This window comes from Lissotriton helveticus, chromosome 9 (genome assembly GCF_964261635.1).
Source record: "Lissotriton helveticus chromosome 9, aLisHel1.1, whole genome shotgun sequence".
In the NCBI taxonomy this organism is placed as follows: domain Eukaryota; kingdom Metazoa; phylum Chordata; class Amphibia; order Caudata; family Salamandridae; genus Lissotriton; species Lissotriton helveticus.
In genome coordinates this window covers 970,809,814-970,829,648 of record NC_136070.1, presented here as the reverse complement: position 1 = coordinate 970,829,648, position 19,835 = coordinate 970,809,814, and positions in this window count along the sequence as shown.

The window sequence follows — 19,835 nt, the reverse complement described above, 5'->3', positions numbered from 1 at the left end:
TGCTGCTAATTGCTGTTTTATTTCATTTTTTGGGGGTTGTGTGTATTGGCACTCAAATGTCCTTTAATCTACAACTAGGGCTGTGCAAAATTATAAATGGGGCTCATTTATGACTACATGGGTGGTACAAACGTTACTTGTGACAATTTGTCCATAAATAAATGAAATGAACAGAACACATAATTTCATTCACCTGACTCAGTGTTCAGAATTCCGAGATACCCTGGAAATCCCAATGAGGGCTCATTTAACACTTCAAGCCCAGTCAAGACTCCAGTCGATTGGATACATTCTCACGAATGTCACCCTCTATCTCATGGTGTGCATGGAATGGATTACAAGAATGAGCAGTGTTCTGGCAGGCCAAGGGTGGGGACCCTGGTGTAGCGTTCTCTCCAGCCCGGGTAATCGCCAATGACATGCCACACACGAAGCTTAGCATAACACGTCTTTATTCTTCTGTATGTAACCACTAACTCAACATTCTAAACGTGTATTCACTTCACTATGCTCTAATGCTTACGTCACAGTTCTATGGAGTCCATCATGAGCCACAAGGGTTCCGTCATTACAAACTCACACAACCCTACATTTCCCCCTGTTAGATAATAAATTAATTTTTTTACAAATATATACACAATCATAGTTTTTCAATGAGTCTGTGTGGCGCGTTGATCACACGTCCCGACCGTGTCTTCGGAAACTAGGGACAAGCAGTAGAAGTGTCCATGACCGGAATTGGTGATGTAGAAACAGCAGCCGCAGGGGTTATCCTTCTTTGGAGCAGAGGAGCGTACCTCCACTTAAACCCCCCCCCCCCAAGCCCCACAGATGAAAAATAAAATGGCAATTTATTACCATTTTATTTTTTTATGCCCTGTCCTGAACAGAGCGTCAGGAAGGGGGTGGGGTACTGCTGTCTGACAGCAGCAGGGAGGAGAGTGGGCTGGCTGTGCACTGTTTAAAGTGTGCATGTCTTTTTGGCCGGCCGTCTTTGGCGATCACCATCAGGTGATGTCTGTTGTCAAGAGGATCAAAGAAGTCAACAGCAATTCTTTCTCATGCATGCATGCATGTCAGAGAGGGACGGGTATGCTCAGACGTGAGTCCCGTGCTCTCCACGCCACTGGAGTCAAGCTAACCTGGCTGAAGACGGCTGATAGCCAGAAACTGGTCCTAGGATGCTTGATTCCGGTCCAGGGAAGACATGGCTTGGCAGTTCGTGCTGGACTGTTCCCATGAGGCACAGGGTCAAGACTGATTTGCATATGGCCAGGTCTGAACTGGGGTGGTGTGGTGAGCAAAAAAACGGTGGATTTAGGCCCTGATCTCTGTACTGGGGTGAATGTATGACATTGTTCTGCATTCTGTCCATCAACTGTTGTTTTTGCATTTATCACTATAATTGAAAGCATTTATGACAGGCTGTATGATATTTTGAATGCCATCCTGAAATTGCTCTGCAGCTGTTGGCACACCAATACCTACTCTTTTGTAACGGAACAAACCAGCATTTGTAGAAAAGGTTGTAATGTAATTCTCCTCAAGTTCCAACTGATGATTTCCTTAATTAAGATCAAGGCGAGAGAACGAATACCTTTGCACTGTTCAATTGTGTTATCATGTTGGCAATGTGTAGACCTGGATGTCGTTCTATTTCAATTGCCTTGTTTGCTTGACGCGTATCTACGCAGATGCATACAGCTCCTTCGCTATCCTTTTTGGGTACTACCACAATGAGAGAAACCCATGGAGTTGAGCCAGTGGAACACTGAAAGATATCGGATTGAGTAAGGATTCCAGTTCTTTTGCAACAGCTTCTTGTAAGTGAAAGGAAATTGATCTGTATCTTTGATCAATAGGACGGACGTTCTCATTAATGTGTAATTGGACTTTCATAGTCTTGAGTTTTCCCAACCCATGAAATAATGAAGGGAATTGACACACTATTTAGTGATGAGCATTCATGTTATAGTTCACAATTGTCCGTCCCATATCAGCAGCTGATGCTGAGTAAACAGGCACTTGACACCGTACCGTGAAGTACATGAATAGGTGCTTGTACTTATATTTTCTTATGTTTCATCATTGCTACAAATTAACCTTGACTTTTTAGTGGCTTTGAGGCAGGCCGAGTGCACACTTTAATTTTCAGTGGTGTAAGCTGGAGCAATGGAGACAGTTCATTATATTTCTCCTCAGGGATAATATTTATTGACGCACCACTATCTATAATGAAAGGTATTGAACAACTGTTGACTTTTAGTGTGATCTTTGGGCAATGTTTGAATGACTTTGGTGCTTTGTCGACTTCTCTTGGGCTGTTATTTTTCTTTACATGCGGCCAGTTCAACATGCCCACGTTTCTCTGAGGTAAACATCGACATGGCACAACCATCTTCTTACTTTCACTTGACATTGATACGGAAGAACTGTTTCACAAAGGTTTAGATGTCGATTGACTTAATTTGGTGTCAATTTGCCTCAGCTGATGTGCTCACTTGGCCTTATAGGCATGCGTCAAAGGTCGCCTCTGGAACATTAGGGTGACCATTTTCTCTTTACACCATGACACACCTACTTTTTCCTTTACCTTGCAAACAGTTACAAAATGGTTCTCCTTTCCACAGCATTTGCAGATTTGCCCAATGGTGGGACATTTACCTTCGTGTGGAAACAAAAATCCACACCTGAAGTAGAACTTCCTTTTCTGTGGAGAATTCACTCTGCATCGCTCGGCCTTTTGCTTTGGCTTACTTTTCACCTTCATGACAGACTCACTCTGGGCACTTCTGGCCTCCAGGTCAGTAGCTTGTCAATCAGCACACTCTTCAGCTCTGGCAGCCATAAAAACTCGATTCAGACTAAGAGTTTCTCTCAATATTCATCATATGAACAAATCTGACAAGCATGCATCAATCACTGTAAACCGTATAGCTTCTTCATCATTCAATGAACTTACAGTGCTTGAAGTGCGTATCCAGTCTCTCAACAAATTCATCGATGGTCTCACCAACTTTCTTGAGTTCTTGACTGAAGATGTGCCTTTTGTAATCTACATTTGGCATTGGATTGAACTTGAGATACAATGAATGAATGAATGAAACAATTCTTGTAGATGCGCAGACTAAGCCCAATGGGCGTCAAGGCGCCTAATCAAATCAAATGCAGAAGCTAGCACAACTACGAAGTCCTATTTGCTCATGGGTAGGCCCTCTTAAAAAAGTAGGTTTTGAGAGCCTTTTTGAAAGACTCGATGGTCGGGAGCGTTTTTATTTCTGTGGGAATGGAGTTCCACAGCTGCGGAGCAACCACGGAAAAAGCTCTGGCGCCCCATCTGGCAAGTTTGAAACGAGGAACAACCAGTTGACAGAGTCCCGCAGATCGGAGGTTTCTTGTGGGGGCATAACGCATAAGAAGAGATCCGATAGCACTGGCAGGACCATCCTTCAATGCTCTGTGGGTCAGACAGAGAATTTTAAAAGCAATTCTGTGCTGCACCGGGAGCCAGTGAAGCTCCTTCCTGGCTAAGGTGGCTGAAGATGCTTTCGGGAGATCCAAAACAGAGCGTGCTGCAGCGTTCTGGAGAATCTGCAGACGATGTATCAGGCCTTTATTGGCTTCCATGTACAGGGAGTTGCAGTAATCCAGCCTTGAGCCAACCAGGGCGACTGCAACCTGTTTACCTGGGGGGATAGGTAACCGTGGATTTTATTGAGCGTCCTGATCACGCCAGCAGGTGGCCACGGTCCTGTTGACTTGCAGGGACATAGAGAGCAAGGTGTCAAATAATACTCCAAGATTTCTGGCGGAAGGGGAGGGAGTGGGGCAGATGCCAAGAGAAGAAGGCCACCACTCGCTCGACCACAGATTTTGACTCTTCCCAAAGACCAACACCTCCGTTTTTTCGCCGTTTAGTTTGAGGGAATTTATAGTCATCCAGTCTGCCACATACTGCTTGCATACCCTGAAACTAGCGGCAGCTGTACTAACAGAGGTGTGGGCTAGTGATACCATGATCTGGGTATCATCTGCGTAGGATACCACCTCCATCCCCTGAGATTTAACCAGTCTTGCAAGGGGGGCCACATAGATGTTAAACAGGGTCGGGCTCAAGGCCGACCCTTGTGGCACCCCACATTGCAATGACTTGGCAGGGGAGAGGTGGTTCCCAAGCATAACTCTCTGTTCCCTTTCGGTCAGGAAGGAGTTTAAGAGGCTCAGGGCCGGTCCTGTGACACCAGCTTCCCTCAGCCGAGATGTAAGAATGGCGGGGGATAGGGTGTCGAACGCGGCCGTGAGGTCTAAAAGGACCAGAACAGTAGTTTGGCCAGAGTCCACCTTGCGTCGGATGTTATCGACCACACAGGTAAGGGCGGACTCTGTGCTGTGGTGTTTTCTAAAACTGTGTTGTGTGTTATCCAGGTATTCAGAAGAGTCAAGGAAGGAGGACAGGTGGAAGTTCAAATGTGCCTCAAGCATCTTTGCGGGTGCTGGAAGGAGGGAGATTGGCCTGAAATTTTTCAGCAAGGCTGGATCCAGGGATGGTTTCTTGAGAAGAGGCTTAACAATTGCTTTCTTCCAAATAGGGGGGAAAGATCCTTGGGAAATGGCCTGGTTAAGGACCTGAAGCAAGGGAGGAAGGAGGCAATTTCTGCATTCTTTCAGTTTTTTAAGCGGTATCGGATCAAGGGGAGAAGCCTATTTGGTCCTGTCCAATAGTAGGTTCAGTGATTCAAGGGATAATGATGGGAATGTCGTGAGTAGGCACGAAGGATCTTTGCCTAGTGAATCAAGACTGGAAATGTCAGATGGAATTTTTTGGTCAAGAGCACGACAGTGGGCTTCAAGAGAGACATGTATGTCATGGATTTTGCTATGAAAGAAATTAGAAATATCGTTACAGAGTTGTTGAGAGCTGACTACAGGACTACAAGGCTGCATGTAATTTTGTCAGCTTGCGGCATTTTCTTTATCACTTCTTTTACACCTTCACCAGCAAGATTCTTAAGGTACTTGATAACTTTTTGTTAACTGCTTCTTCTAACACATCAATTAAATCAGCCTGGGGCATATTATCAACAGGCAGCGATAATTATCGCTATGCGCACTTAGCGCGATTTTAAATATCACCGGCTATCGCTGGATTACATCGCCGAGTTAGCGTGTTATCATCAACGCTTAACTCCGAAGCGAAAAAAAATCCAGCGATAGCGGTGAAATGCCTGAATATCGTTGGAAATCCAGCGATAAAAAAGCAGTGATAGGAAAAAAAAAAAGATGACACAGCATGGCCTTAAAAGTGACTGAGTGAAATCTTGTAGATTTCACTCAGCCACTTTTAGGAGGCGTTCCTGCGCTGGAATGCCCCCCTGCGCAGGAACGCCCACATGTGGTGCAGGGCTTTACAACATGACACATCTCCCAGATACTTCAAAACCCATACCCACCCTAATACTAAAAAAGAAATCTCCATTATTTACCTTATAATGCATTGTAATGGCATGCGTTGTAGCTACATGCGTTGTAATGGCATGCATTGTAATGGCAGTTGCGTTGTAAAGGTAGGTTGTTGTAATTGATGTTTCCCCTCGTAGAGCTTCTGAGCGCAGTGGTATCTTGCAATTTGCTGCTCTTTCAAAACCTGGTTGCATTCGCCCACAGTGTTATCACTTCGTATGATGTATGGCTTTGAGTTGCATAGTAGCGCAGTACCTTTCTTTGCGGCCTTACAAGCAGGTTCTTGGCCAACAATGTGTAGACTTTTCAGTGAAAGTTTCATTATCTTCAAATGCTTTACATGGACTGGGGCTGTGCTTTGACTCCAGATACGACAAACGCTGATTCTGCACTTCAACTGAGGCACACCTGGAACGCACATGATCTTTGGGTTACTTATCCCATATCTCTTCTTCAGTTGTAGCATCCTCCCCAGCCCAGGCACTCGCCAAATGACTATGCACACACTGGGCTTAGTAAAACAAGTCTACTATTCTGCGTGTAATCGCGAACTCAACATTCTAAACCTGCACTCATTTCACTACACTCTAATACTTACGTCACAGTTCTACGAAGTCCATCAGGAGCCACACGAGTTCTGTCATTACAAACTCACACAACACTACACCTGGGACCTGGGGTCTGTGTACTGATCTAAGTGTTGCAAAGTGCCTGGCGCTGTGTTCCCCCAGGCAAGGGAAGGGCTCCCCTGCTTAACTAGGTGAAGAGGTCCTGACCGGACCCAGGTCAGAGCTCCGGTTGGCCCTGGTTTGGAAGGCCCTGACCTGGACTCCATTCTCCAGGTCGCCATGTCATAAAGTGCCTGAACGCCCTGGGTGGGCACCCCTGCTTAGCTTAGTAAAGAAGCTCTGACTGGGCCATGGGTCAGAGATGCGACTGGCCCGGGGGTGGAAGCCCACTTCCTTGTCACTATTCTCCAGGGCACTATGCCACAAAGTTCATGGAAAGGTTCTTAGGCCCCATGAGAATTCGCTTGCAAGGCCACAATGAAGAAATTCTTGACCAGGCACTAGGTCAGAGCTCTAGCTGTTGTGGAGCTGGAAGCCTCTGTCTCTGGCCTCCATTCTCTGGGCTACAGTTTCACAAGGTGCCCCAAGGTTCTGCATGCCTGGGGAGGGTTCCACTGCTTGGCCGAGTGAAGACACTTCGACTGCCCTCGAGCCAGAGCACCGGTTGGCCCAGGGGTAGAAGCCCCACACCTTGGCTCCTTCCCCAGACCACCATGTCACTTGGAGCCGGGACACAATCCTGCAGGCCCAGGAAGGTTCCCTTTGCCTGCCTAGGTTAAAAAGCTCTGACTGGGTGCTAAGTCAGAACTTCAGCAGCCTGATAGTGAAAGCCCTTGGTCTGGGCTATCCTCTTCGGCTTGCTGTATCTCTAAGTGCCCCAGACAAGGTCCTACAGGCCCGAGAAGGCCTCCCCTGCCTGCCTTGGTTAAAAAGATCTGGCCAGGCCCCAGGTCAGAGTTCCAGTACGTCTGAGGGTGGGACTCAACCCATTCCTGGGCTCCTTTCTATGGCCTGCTGTGCCAAAACATGCCCAGGAAGAGGTCCCGCAGGCCCAGGGTTTTGAAGCTATGACCGGGCCCTAGGTCGGAGCCCAGCTAGCCGAGGGCTGAAAACTCAGGGGCTCCATTTTCGAGACCGATGTGTTCCAATGTGCCCAATAAAGGGTCCTGCAAGCTTGGGAAAGTGTCCCCTACTTATCCAAGTTAAGAAGCTCTGACTGGGCCCCAGTTCAGATCTCCAGCTAACCCTGGGTGGAAGCCATTGCAAAAACTTTCATAGATTACCTGATTCTGTGTCTGCTACCTCACTGTGATTGAAAGTCATCTTCTGAGTCAAGCTTTTTTCTTCGTCTGTGGGCATCCACACCACCTTTGTATCCCTCTGCTATCAGGACAACTGGATGGATGGGGTGCGGGAATTCGGGAGGCTGCATCCACCAACTGCCACCCAACATGGGGGCTGTTGTGTCGGGGTTAGGCCCCGGCAATGAACACGCTGGACACTATGTGCTTGGTGTAGTGGCTAGTAATTACCTAAACCACGCCCAGCGCCCTGGGCTATTTATTTGCTTCCTTGCGTGCCGGCCCGCGCGGACGCAGGGTCAGCCCACTTTCACCACGCACATAGGGGGGGACTCGGCATCCCGCCGGGTGCCTCAACTTGGGCTGGCCCGATCCCGGGCAACATTACATTCCTCCTTTACCTAGAAATGAAAAACATTACACCACCATGGAACTGTGCGGCAACAACATCACAAAGTGTTAAAGTCTCTGCAAACTTTTCTTAAACAGTTGGAACAGTCTTACTTGGCTTTTGCCAGTGCACTGGTCCGTCTTACTTCTGCGGCTGGCAGCGGGCAACAAAGTCTCCATACTTCTGTGATGGTCTGGGACATGGGCGCAGGTGGTACCTGCCTTGGCTGCTCCTGTCCGGCGGGGTTTGGAACATGTCTTCGGAACAGTCTGCCTCCGGCAGGTCCCGGCTGTTCTGCGCCTCTTGTGACGGAATGCTTCCACGGTCTTGGGTGGCTAGGACGCTCCCTTGGCTGGAGGCCAGGGGCGCTGTGTTTTTATCTGCTGATTACCTTGGATCCTGTGCTGTGCCTGGGTGGTGCTCTCTTAGTTCCGGAAGTTCTCCGCCGTCGTCCTCTGGGGCTCTTTTGAAGAATGATACGTTTCTTGTGACCTTCTCTCCTCCCCGGGAGGCAGTGATCATGGTACCGTTAACATTGGTTACGGTCCAAGGGTCCAACTCGAAAGGCAAATGGAATTTTCCTCCTGGGTGACGGTCCCACACTAACACTGTGTCACCAACCCTAAGCGGACTGTCTGTGGCCTTCCTTCTTCGGGACGCATCCATGTTTGACTTCGTTCTCCGCTCCATGGATTGGTTCGGTGGGGCTGGTGACGTTGCCCACGTAGGGTAGTGTGGGATTGTGTCGGTTACTGCTCTGCCAAAACAAAGTCTGCTTGGTGGGACTCTGATGGTGCAGTGGGGGGTTAACCTGTATTCGCGCAGAAACTGATAGAGGGCTAGCTCTAAACCTTGGCCATCCGCCATTGCTATCTGGATAGTTTTGTTCAGTATCCACATTAGCCGCTCTACTTCCCCGTTTGCCTGGGGCCACCTTGGGGTTATCCGCCGATGCTTGATCCTGGGGGACCGTAGATATTCCTCCAGTTCTGTGCCATTGAAAGGCGGGCCATTGTCGGTTCGCAGCTCACCGATGAGGCCGTGGGTGCAATTATCTTTTCTATCTTTGGTATGACTTCTGAAGCTGCAGTAGAGGACAGGATCGCCACCTCTACGAACATGTACTTTCCGCCGGGAGGCTACCAAAGTCGGCGCTGGCCCGTTCCCACAGTGATGTTGACCCTTCCTCAGTGATTACAGAGGCCGGGCGGTTTGGGAGGCTTGTGGCTAGACACACAGGGCACCGTTGAACGGTGGCTTCTACGATCTAGACCAGAGAACCAGAGTTTGCTTCGAAGACGGCTTTTCGACTTTACAATTCCTTGATGCGCGCCGTGCGCTAGGAGGGCTGCTTGTTGAGTGAGGCACCCAGGTAGCACGAGGCGGGGGCCTCTCAAGAGACAATCTTCTGGCGATATTGACAGTTCGTTGCGGACCCGGTATAGTGCCTTCAATGCTGCTTGAGCTCCAGGAGTGCGGAATGAGGCCGGGCTTTGGAGAGGCTTCCAGTTTCCTGACGTGAGAGCTTGAATGGCGATTTGAAGGCAGTCGTCGTCCTTGGTGGCCCTCGCCACCTCATCTAGGGAGATCGGGAGGGGCCTGGATCTCTCGACAATCATCCGGACATATTCCTCCGTGGCGGTCCGGTTCGGTGACTGGGTGGGCATGTCGCGACAGGAAGTCGGCAGGGTTTCGGGTGCCAGGCCGATATTCAACGGTGAACTGGAATTCCTGGAGCTGCAGTACCCACTTCTCGATTCGAGGGGGAGGGCGTGTGGAGGAGCCCTGGAACAGCGGAACCAAAGGCTTGTGGTCTGTGATTACCACAAACGGGTGTCCATACTGGTAGATGTGGAAGTGCCTGCACCCCCACAAGATCGCAATAGCCTCTTTTTCGATCTGCGAGTAATGCTGTTCTGTTGGCGTAAGGGTTCTGCTCGCATAGGCAACGGGGGACCACTCTCCACAGGTCTGCTGCTGGGCTAAAATGGCTCCTAACCCCGTCAGGCTGGCGTCCACCACAAGTTGCGACTCATTCCGTGGGTCAAAGTAGGCCAGGGTTGTGTCCGCCGAGAGCGCGGCTTTGGTCTTCCGGAATGACTCTTGTTGTTCTGGGCCCCATTCCCAGGTGCTGGTGGATTTAGTGAGGTTGCGAAGGGGGCCGGTGATGTCTGACAAGTCCTTGATGAACCGCCCGCAGTAGGTGACCATTCCCAAGAAGCTGCGGACAGCTGTCACCGATTTAGGGGCGGGGGCTTTGTGGATGTCCTTGACCTTTTCTGGATCCGGGCCTATCCCTTGATCTGAAAAACGGTACCCAAAGAACCTAATGTCCTTGCGCAGGAAGTCACACTTTTGCCGGTGAAGGGTGAGGCCTTGGTCTTGAAGTCGGGCAAACACTGCATGGAGGCGTTTGAGGTGCTCGTCTAGGGTAGGTGCGTGAACTAGGATATCGTCACTGACGTTCAGGACACCTTCCAGCCCCTGCGGGACGTTCTGGATGATGTTCTGGAACACCTCTGCGGCGCTCGATATTCCGAAGTTGAGCCGGGTGTATCGCCAGAGCCCGGCGTGAGTGGAGAAAGTGGTGATCGGTCGCGAATCCGGGTGGAGGGGAATTTGGTGGTATCCTGATCGCAGGTCCATCTTTGAGAACCACTTCGAGCCAGACAACTCCCCAATGATATCATCTATTGTGGGCGTCAGATGACGTTCACGCTTGATAGCGAGGTTGGGGATGCGCATATCCACGCAGATTCGTACCACGTCGGGCTGCTTTGGTTTCTTCGCCACCACAATGGGCGACACCCACGGGGTGGGGCCGCTTACTCTCTCGATGATTCCTGCTCGTTCTAGCAAATGTAGCTCTGCCTCAACATTGGGCCGTAGGTGGAACGCGATGCGTCGGTGCAGGAGGGCTACTGGAGCGACGGATTTGTCTATGTGAAGGTGATTAGCTGGTCCCTTCAGGCACCCGATTCCGTCGAACAGGGCAGAGAAATCTTGCACTAGATGGTCGAGGCTGTGGGCTTGGACAGTGAGGGCAAACTGGATTAGTCCGAGGTCTTGCGCTGTTTTGCACCCCAAAAGGAATCCTGAGCCTTCTTGAGACATGTAGATTTTGGTCTGCTGGCGGGCGGTGTCATGGGATAGGTCTGTCCGAAACATCCCACACAGGCGAAGTGGACGTCTGGTGCCATAGGCATACACTTGCACCCTGGTGGGATGCAGTGCTGGGGCATTCACCAAGTTCTGATACACGCTGGCCGCCATCAGGTTGATTGTTGCCCCCGAGTCGATCAGGGCCGGTACTGCTTGGTCCTGCACGTTGACGGTGCACATGGGGGCCACCGGTGCCGTGGCTGCGAGGGTGTTTAGCATCCGGACAACATGGGCCGAGGCGGTGTCTGCTTCGTCATCATCCATGTCGCTGCTCTCGGGGCTGCCGGGAAGTGGTTCTACTGTTCTCACCCTCCTGGGTGGTCCGTTTTGCTTCTTCTTCGGCCTATCCCTTGGTCTGAAAAACGGTACCCAAAGAAGCTAATGTCCTCGCGCAGGAAGTCACACTTTTGCCGGTGAAGGGTGAGGCCTTGGTCTTGAAGTCGGGCAAACACTGCATGGAGGCATTTGAGGTGCTCGTCTAGGGTAGGTGCGTGAACTAGGATATCGTCACTGACGTTCAGGACACCTTCCAGCCCCTGCAGGACATTCTGGATGATGTTCTGGAACACCTCTGCGGCGCTCGATATTCCGAAGTTGAGCCGGGTGTATCGCCAGAGCCCGGCGTGAGTGGAGAAAGTGGTGATCGGTCGCAAATCCGGGTGGAGGGGAATTTGGTGGTATCCTGATCGCAGGTCCATCTTTGAGAACCACTTCGAGCCGGACAACTCCCCAATGATATCATCTATTGTGGGCGTCAGATGACGTTCACGCTTGATAGCGAGGTTGGGGATGCGCATATCCACGCAGATTCGTACCACGTCGGGCTGCTTTGGTTTCTTCGCCACCACAATGGGCGACACCCACGGGGTGGGGCCGCTTACTCTCTCGATGATTCCTGCTCGTTCTAGCAAACGTAGCTCTGCCTCAACATTGGGCCGTAGGTGGAACGCGATGCGTCGGTACCGGAGGGCTACTGGAGCGACGGATTTGTCTATGTGAAGGTGATTAGCCGGTCCCTTCAGGTACCCGATTCCGTCGAACAGGGCAGAGAAATCTTGCACTAGATGGTCGAGGCTGTGGGCTTGGACAGTGAGGGCAAACTGGATTAGTCCGAGGTCTTGCGCTGTTTTGCACCCCAAAAGGAATCCTGAGCCTTCTTGAGACACGTAGATTTTGGTCTGCTGGCGGGCGGTGTCATGGGATGGATCTGTCCGAAAAATCCCGCACAGGCGAAGTGGACGTCTGGTGCCATAGGCATACACTTGCACCCTGGTGGGATGCAGTGCTGGGGCATTTACCAAGTTCTGATACATGCAGGCCGCCATCAGGTTGATTGTTGCCCCCGAGTCGATCAGGGCCGGTACTGCTTGGCCCTGCACGTTGACGGTGCACATGGGGCCACCGGTGCCGTGGCTGCGAGGGTGTTTAGCATCCGGACAACATGGACCGAGGCGGTGTCTGCTTCGTCATCATCCATGTCGCTGCTGTCAGGGCTGCCGGGAAGTGGTTCTACTGTTCTCACCCTCCTGGGTGGTCCGTTTTGCTTCTTCTTCGGCGTTGACCGGCACACACTCGCAAAGTGGTTGACTTTCCCGCAGGTGCTGCAGGTCTTACCCTGTGCTGGGCAAGTTCCTTGTAAAGGAGGGTCATCTTTTTGCCAAAGGGCATCTCTAGTTTTTTCTTGAACACAACCTAACATAAACTGATCTCTCAGTTGTTCCTCCAAACTTGCTCCAAAATTACAGGTTGAAGCTAATTTGTGTAAAATCGTAATATATTGTTCAACTGATTCATCTTCTCTTTGCATCCTACTGCCAAAGTTGTATCTTTCTAGTACAGTACTTATTTTTGGTAAATAATGCAAGTCAAGTTTTTTTATACACATCTCATATTCATTTAGAGATGCTGAGACACTGTCGCTGAGTTCAGGTAAGTGCTCAAACACCTCTTGCCCCTCCGCTCCGAAACAGTGCATGAGTAAAGAAGTTTTCCTCTCCGCACTGAGGGAGGTACCACATACACGTGCATAATGAGCAAAAACTTTCGTCCACTTTTGCCAAAGAAGAGGGGGTCCACCTGGGGAAGCAAGGAAGAATGGTGGTGCAGTAACATTTTGCATGACTGAGCTATCAATGAGTAAGCAAAGACTTAACACAATAGAAATGTAGTAATTATACTAAAGTGAAAGCTGTAACAATTCTCTGTCAAAGTATTTATATTATGTGCACATTTTTTTTAACACACACACACTGAAAAAAAAATCATATATATATTATTTTCTTTTTTTTTTACCTTGTGTAAGCAAGGCAGAATAACAGCTGCTATATTGTAATGTAATATAATTGCTGTGTGTATCAGCATAGAAACACAATTGTTAATGATTGACACAGAAGAGCCGTACACTTAGAACAGTGGAAAAAGCTGTGTGTGTCAGCGCAGATGCGATGACACGCTGATACTTGAATCAGCAGTGCTTGTAAGTACTTGTAAATAGCATATTCAGAACATAGTTAATTCACTAATGTTGTGCGTCTCAACGTATAATTTAACACACGCTAATACTTTAATTGGCTGTGTGGGTGAATGCTTGTAAATAGTTTCTTCAGATCAACACACCGTTTTGTGACCGTCTCCTGTTGCTTCGAAAAAAAAGGGTAGAGCTTACATAAGATGGCCGCCACGTCGGAACACAACGCGATGAGGTCACTGTTAGAAACTAGTCTTTTCCTGTGATATTGCCCTAATGACAAGATGGCTACAGTGCGTATGACCAATGCTGTGATCGCACGTGATGACGTTGAGAGCAGGCAGGACGAAGAGGTTAGGCAGAGAAATAAGTAAATGCCAAGCAGCACTTTAACCAGCACAGGAAACTCCTCCTCTCCGCTCGGCGCATGCAACAAACGCCGCGCACATACCTCAAGGGGTTTATTCAAAATGTAATCAATCCAGGTGATAAATTGCACCAAGGTCTCTTCAGAATGAATAAAACGTATTGGGAGCTTTGCGCAGGAGAGGGAGTGCCAGTAGGAAGTAATTTTGAAGAAAGGCGTCCCTCACTCTCCTTCTGAAGTCGTTTTCCAGCGTTCACCACTACGTTTGAAGAAGACCAGCAGGTAGACAGCTCCGTTTCTTTTATTAATAATCTGTTGAGGTCTCTGTCAGCACGTGAGTCCCTCGTCGCCAAAATGTAGTAGTAATCTTCAAGAAATCCAGGATAATGGATGTTGAAGCATGAGTTAACTTTATTTAGGCAAGAAGAAGTACAGAGACCCCATCCAGTGACTGATGCAGGGCAACTGCCTCACCGTTCAAGTGGTGCTAAGCAACCGTCGTAACATTCTAGGCAACCCTCATAACATTCTAGAGGAAAGGAATGCCGCTGGTAGGAAGCAAGACATCACAGTGTGTTATTTACTCCAGCGATTTGTGCCTACATTGTAATCACATATTGGGTGCCGAACGATGTTTGCACCCAAAACACATTACAGGCCCAATCATAATTGGGCCCATGGTATGATCAGCAATGTATACCCTACAGCTTGAGGGATTCAAACCAGGTTACACAAAGATATTTGTACAATGAACTTCTGATGTATCTTTGCCAATTAAAAACTGTGGTATCCACTTTAGAGCTGTAACGCAGCCATTCTGGGCTGGAGTCATTCAGAGTAGGGGTTGTATCCAGGGCACACGTCCTAAAAAAACAAGTGGGGAGACTAACCTAGTTAGGCAGTATGCAAGTGACATCTTGGCACGCGACATCACGGCGCGCAACATCACGGCACATGACACCACAGCGCATGACATTACGGCGCACAACATCACTGCGTGTGACATCACAAATGGCATCACAAGAATTGACATCATATAAAGTGGCATCACAAGCCACAACTTTACAGGGAGTGGCATCACAAGAAGTGACATCAGATCTAAAGCCCTCACGTATATGTTTAGCAGGGCTATCATGCGTCAGTTTGAGCGCATTGAGAGGATAATAGCACAGTGAGCTATGGAAGATGACATGTGACTTCTACACCTTGCAATCCCCCAGTTTTATGTAACACATCCTGTACATTCATTTACAATCATATAATTTATTGTACATGTAAAATGCACGTGTTGATGTAAAGTGCCCTGACACCCTGCATTGGAATGAAAAATGAGTGGTAAATTATTTCAACACCTCCTCAGGGGAAGTAAGCTCTATATAATGCAATTTGCTTTGAGTAAATACTGTGAAAGAACAACACATCTGATATTCTTACCGTGCAAGCATATCTCCTAAACAGGGACTGAACAAAGTGAAAAGCTGCCTCTCTTAAGTATGTGTGAAGTGATAACAAGGTGTGAGCCTTTGTTTCCCCTCCGCTTCATTTGCATCAGGTGTGAGGCTCCTGACTGCTCCCAGCAAAGAGACTTGAATAAAAGGAGGCCTGATGACCCCTCAAATTCGGCCTTTGTTATGGGCCCAGCAGGAATCTTAAATAAGAACGGCCTTCCGCGCCTGCACGTTGTTGCTTGTTGCAGAAGGAAAGCAGACAACCTGCAGGTGCTGCTGAAAGTGTCCCAGTATTTGGAAATTACACCGGGGACGAGTTCAGTACATTATTCAGTACAAATTCTTGGTAGGGTGGCCGGAAGTCACCCTGTGAAAGAAGTGGGTGGACGCGTCCACTCGCGTGTATCCCCGACTCGTGCCCTGGTTGTCTTCACAGGGCAGAGGAGAACTACCTTTGGGCAACAAGCATTCTTCATACGTCTCAACTTCCATGTTTTTTGACACTGTGAGGTAATCCATGTTTTTTGACACTGTGAGGTAATTTGTGGGTGGTGAACAGTGCAACACAGAGTGATGATTATGATAACTTTGGGGAAGGTCACTGCACCTAGGGCCTCTCCCCCACTAACCCATTGATATGAACCTAATGCCTGGGATCTCTACCTATTGAGGTCATTTGGCTATCCTTTGTGTATTTAGAGGGTCACTGTGTATGAGCACTGCATTTGCAGGAGTTATGACGGCGCCTGTGCATAAAATGGCACAACCAAGTTTGTGGCACAGCCAGACTGGGCTAAGCCATTGTGGACCACCAAGGACCTCTAGGCACACAGCCTTCAAAAAAGTGGTGTTCAAATTACTTAACTGGATGGAAGGACCTAGGCACTATCAGAGAGTTATTTTATCAGTCAAGCAACATAAGAAAGAATGCCAGTCAAAGACATCAACGCTAGCCACAAAAAGGCACTTTGGCAATTTTAGTAGCAATGAAAACAGATGCGGTCCCCTTTCAAAAGAGGAAAGGACAAAGTATACACCATAGGCAAAACAGCATTTCTTTGTGGGGTTTTAAGTAATATTGGCATATAAATGCCAGTTGTCATCTAATAGCACAGTTTCAAAGATATCATCTGAAGACACTGTAAGAGAGAAATTAAAGAAACCTCATGAGGTAATTAAGTTCAATAAATCTCCTCTGTCGGATGAGATCCACACCAGTGTTGTTAAGGAGCTGAGTGCAGTTTTGGCCAGACATTGCCACTTCGTTTTAATAGAACATATCTGATCGGGTTGATTACCTAACGTCTGGTGTAAAACAGATATGAGGCTAACACATGAGAAGGACCTGGCAACTGCAGAAATAGAGGACCACATGTTTTAGGGAACAGTCTGGAGTCATTCTTTAGGGAACGTGTAATACAGCGACACACAAGGGCCAACAAGAATGAATCATCACAGATTTAGGCCTGCTGGTTTCACACAAAGAAACTTTGTCCTAAAACTATACATAGAATATTGATCTCTAATGTGGATGTTTTTTTAATGAATGGATTGGTTGACTGATATGTGTCTGTTGTTCAATCAAAAGTGATCACCTGAAAGGAACATTCTGCCAGAGACAGTGTGTAGACTTCAGTATGGATGCTAATGATAGCACATAAAAGTTATCTTGTGGATGAAGTGGGTTTGTGTTTCACAGAGATTCTGCAGTTGGTGAAGTTGCCAGGGGATACTCTGAGGAGGTGCACATTGCCAGACTCAGCAGGTGATTGATGTTTTCTTTGCAGCACATGTTGAATGAGGGAGGTATCAGTCACATAAAGGGCTTTACGCACCATGGGCATGATTCACAAACTGCGTTTTGTTGCACATTTTGTAGTACTACATTAGTACTACAAAAGTTACTACTAAATGCTACTCACAATCTGCACTTTTGTAGTAATTTACACTTTTGTTGTAACTTACCCTATTGTAGTACCTACCTCTGGTACCTTCTATGGGAAGGTGTTACAGTACCAGTGATTGGACATATGAAGTGTTCTACTTACTACAAAAGTGTAAGCTTTTTACAAAAGTTACTACAAATGTGCAGTTTGTGAATACTGAAACGTAGTGAACTTACCTAAAAGCGTGACCTTACTCAAAATTATAAGTTACATTTGTGGATCAGGCCCAATGTTATTGACATTGGACGTGAGTCCTTGCTTTACTGGGCTTTTAGTTGCTTTGTGACTTTGCTGCTGAAAGTAGCTGGACAGCTGCTTTACCAAGTGAGAGAAGGGAGAAGATGTTAGCTTTGTTGTGGAGGCATTGAGGTTGCACTAACACAGTACAATTCGGACTCCTGTATCTATTAAATAACATTTATGTCATGCACTGTGTATATTGCAATTAGGTTTGCTGTTTAAAAAAAAACAATTCTGAGACACTTTTGCTGGAAGTTAATTGAAGATGATTCTTACGAATAAATGTTCATTGGACTTTGCAAAAGATTGCTTGACAAATGAAAATTAGAGATCGAATGTGCGAGTAAAATCAGTGTACCGAAAGGCTGGCGTCATCAAAGCATAGCAATGCACATATTGGGATTTATGGAGATAATATACAACAGATTCATTATTAAGTGCAGTGCATTTTAGCATAAGCGTATGTGCTTTAGAGATATATTCTAAAAGCAATGTTTGCACCCTTTCCCAGAAGCCTTGGACATCATAATACTCAAGTTCAAGTTCAAGTTCAGAGATTTATATAGCGCACTACTCACCCAGAGGGTCTCAAGGCGCTAGGGGGGGGGGGGGTGCTATTATTTATCGAATATCCAAGTTTTTAGTTGCTTTCTGAAGGAGAGTTGGTTCTGATTAAGGCGGAGGTTGGAGGGGAGAGAGTTCCAGGTCTTGGCCGCTAAGTAGGAGAAGGATCTGCCCCCCATGGTGGATCTATGGATGCGCGGAATTGCTGCGAGGGCTTGATTGGATGATCGTAGTTGGCGGGTGGGGGTGTAGAAGGACAGTCGTGTGTTGAGGCATTCGGGTCCTAGGTCGTATAGGGCTTTGTGTGCGTGGGTGAGGAGACGAAAAGTTATTCTTTTGTTGACGGGGAGCCAGTGAGGGTCTTTCAGGTGAGCGGAAATGTGAGCTTGACGAGGGATGTCCAGTATTAGTCTGGCTGAGGCGTTTTGGATGCGTTGGAGTTTTTTCTGTAGTTTGGCTGTGGTTCCGGCGTAAAGGGTGTTACCGTAGTCCAGTCGGCTTGTGACCAGTGCGTGGGTGACCGTTTTTCTTGTTTCGGTGGGGATCCAGCGGAAGACTTTTTTGAGCATGCGTAGGATGTTGAAGCAGGATGATGAGACGGCGTTGGCCTGTCTGGTCATCGAGAGGGAGGAGTCCAGGATGAAGCCCAGGTTACGTGCATGATCCGTAGGAATGGGTGCGGTTCCCAGGGCCGGTGGCCACCAAGAGTCGTCCCAGGCAGCGGGGGATGAACCTAAGATGAGGACTTCCGTTTTGTCCGAGTTCAGTTTTAGACGGCTGTTCTTCATCCATTCGGCAACTTCTTTCATTCCTTCGTGTAAGTTGGTTTTGGCGGTGTTTGGGTCTTTGGTGAGAGAGAGGATCAGCTGGGTGTCGTCTGCGTAGGAAATGATGTTGAGGTTGTGTTGTCGCGCAATGGATGCGAGGGGGCTCATGTATACGTTGAAGAGGGTGGGACTGAGTGATGATCCTTGTTGTACGCCGCATATGACTTCGGTGGCCTCTGATCTGAAAGGGGGGAGGCGGACTCTCTGGGTTCTTCCAGCAAGGAACGAGATGATCCAGTCCAATGCTTTTCCTTGTATTCCGATGTTGCTGAGGCGTTGTATGAGGGTGCTATGACAGACTGTGTCGAAGGCTGCGGAGAGGTCAAGTAGGATGAGGGCGGCTGTTTCTCCGTTGTCCAGTAGAGTGCGAATGTCATCTGTTGCTGCGATGAGGGCTGTTTCGGTGCTGTGTTTGGCTCGGAAGCCGGATTGTGAGGGGTCGAGGGATGTGTTGGATTCAAGGAAGGCGGCGAGCTGACTGTTGACGGCTTTCTCAATGACTTTGGCAGGGAATGGGAGGAGCGAGATGGGGCGGTAGTTCTTAAGTTCAGTGGGGTCTGCTGTGGGTTTCTTTAGAAGGGCGCTGAGTTCGGCATGTTTCCAGCTTTCCGGGAAGGTAGCGGAGTTGAAGGGGCAGTTGATGACGTCACGGAGATGGGGTGGGATGATCGAGTCTGCTTTGTTGAAAATGTGGTGGGGACATGGGTCGGTTGGCGATCCTGAGTGGATGGAGTTCATCAGGCGGATGGTGTCTTCGGTGGTGATTGGGTTCCAGGCGTAGAGGTTGTTGGAGTGCTGTTTTAGTTCGGGGGTGGGTGAAGAGGGCTGGTCTTCGGACTGGTTTTTGAAGCTGTTATGTATGTCGGCGATTTTGTTGTGGAAGAATGAGGATAGAGAGTCGCAGAGGTCTTGGGAGGGAGTGATGTCGTTGCTGCCGGCGGTGGGGTTGGTGAATTCTTTGACGATGTTGAATAGTTCCTTGCTGTTTTGGGCGTTGTTGTCAAGTCGATCCTTGAATGCTGATTTCTTGGTGGATCTGATGAGTTGGTGGTGTTTGCGGGTGGCGTTCTTGAAGGAGGCCATGTTGTCAGTG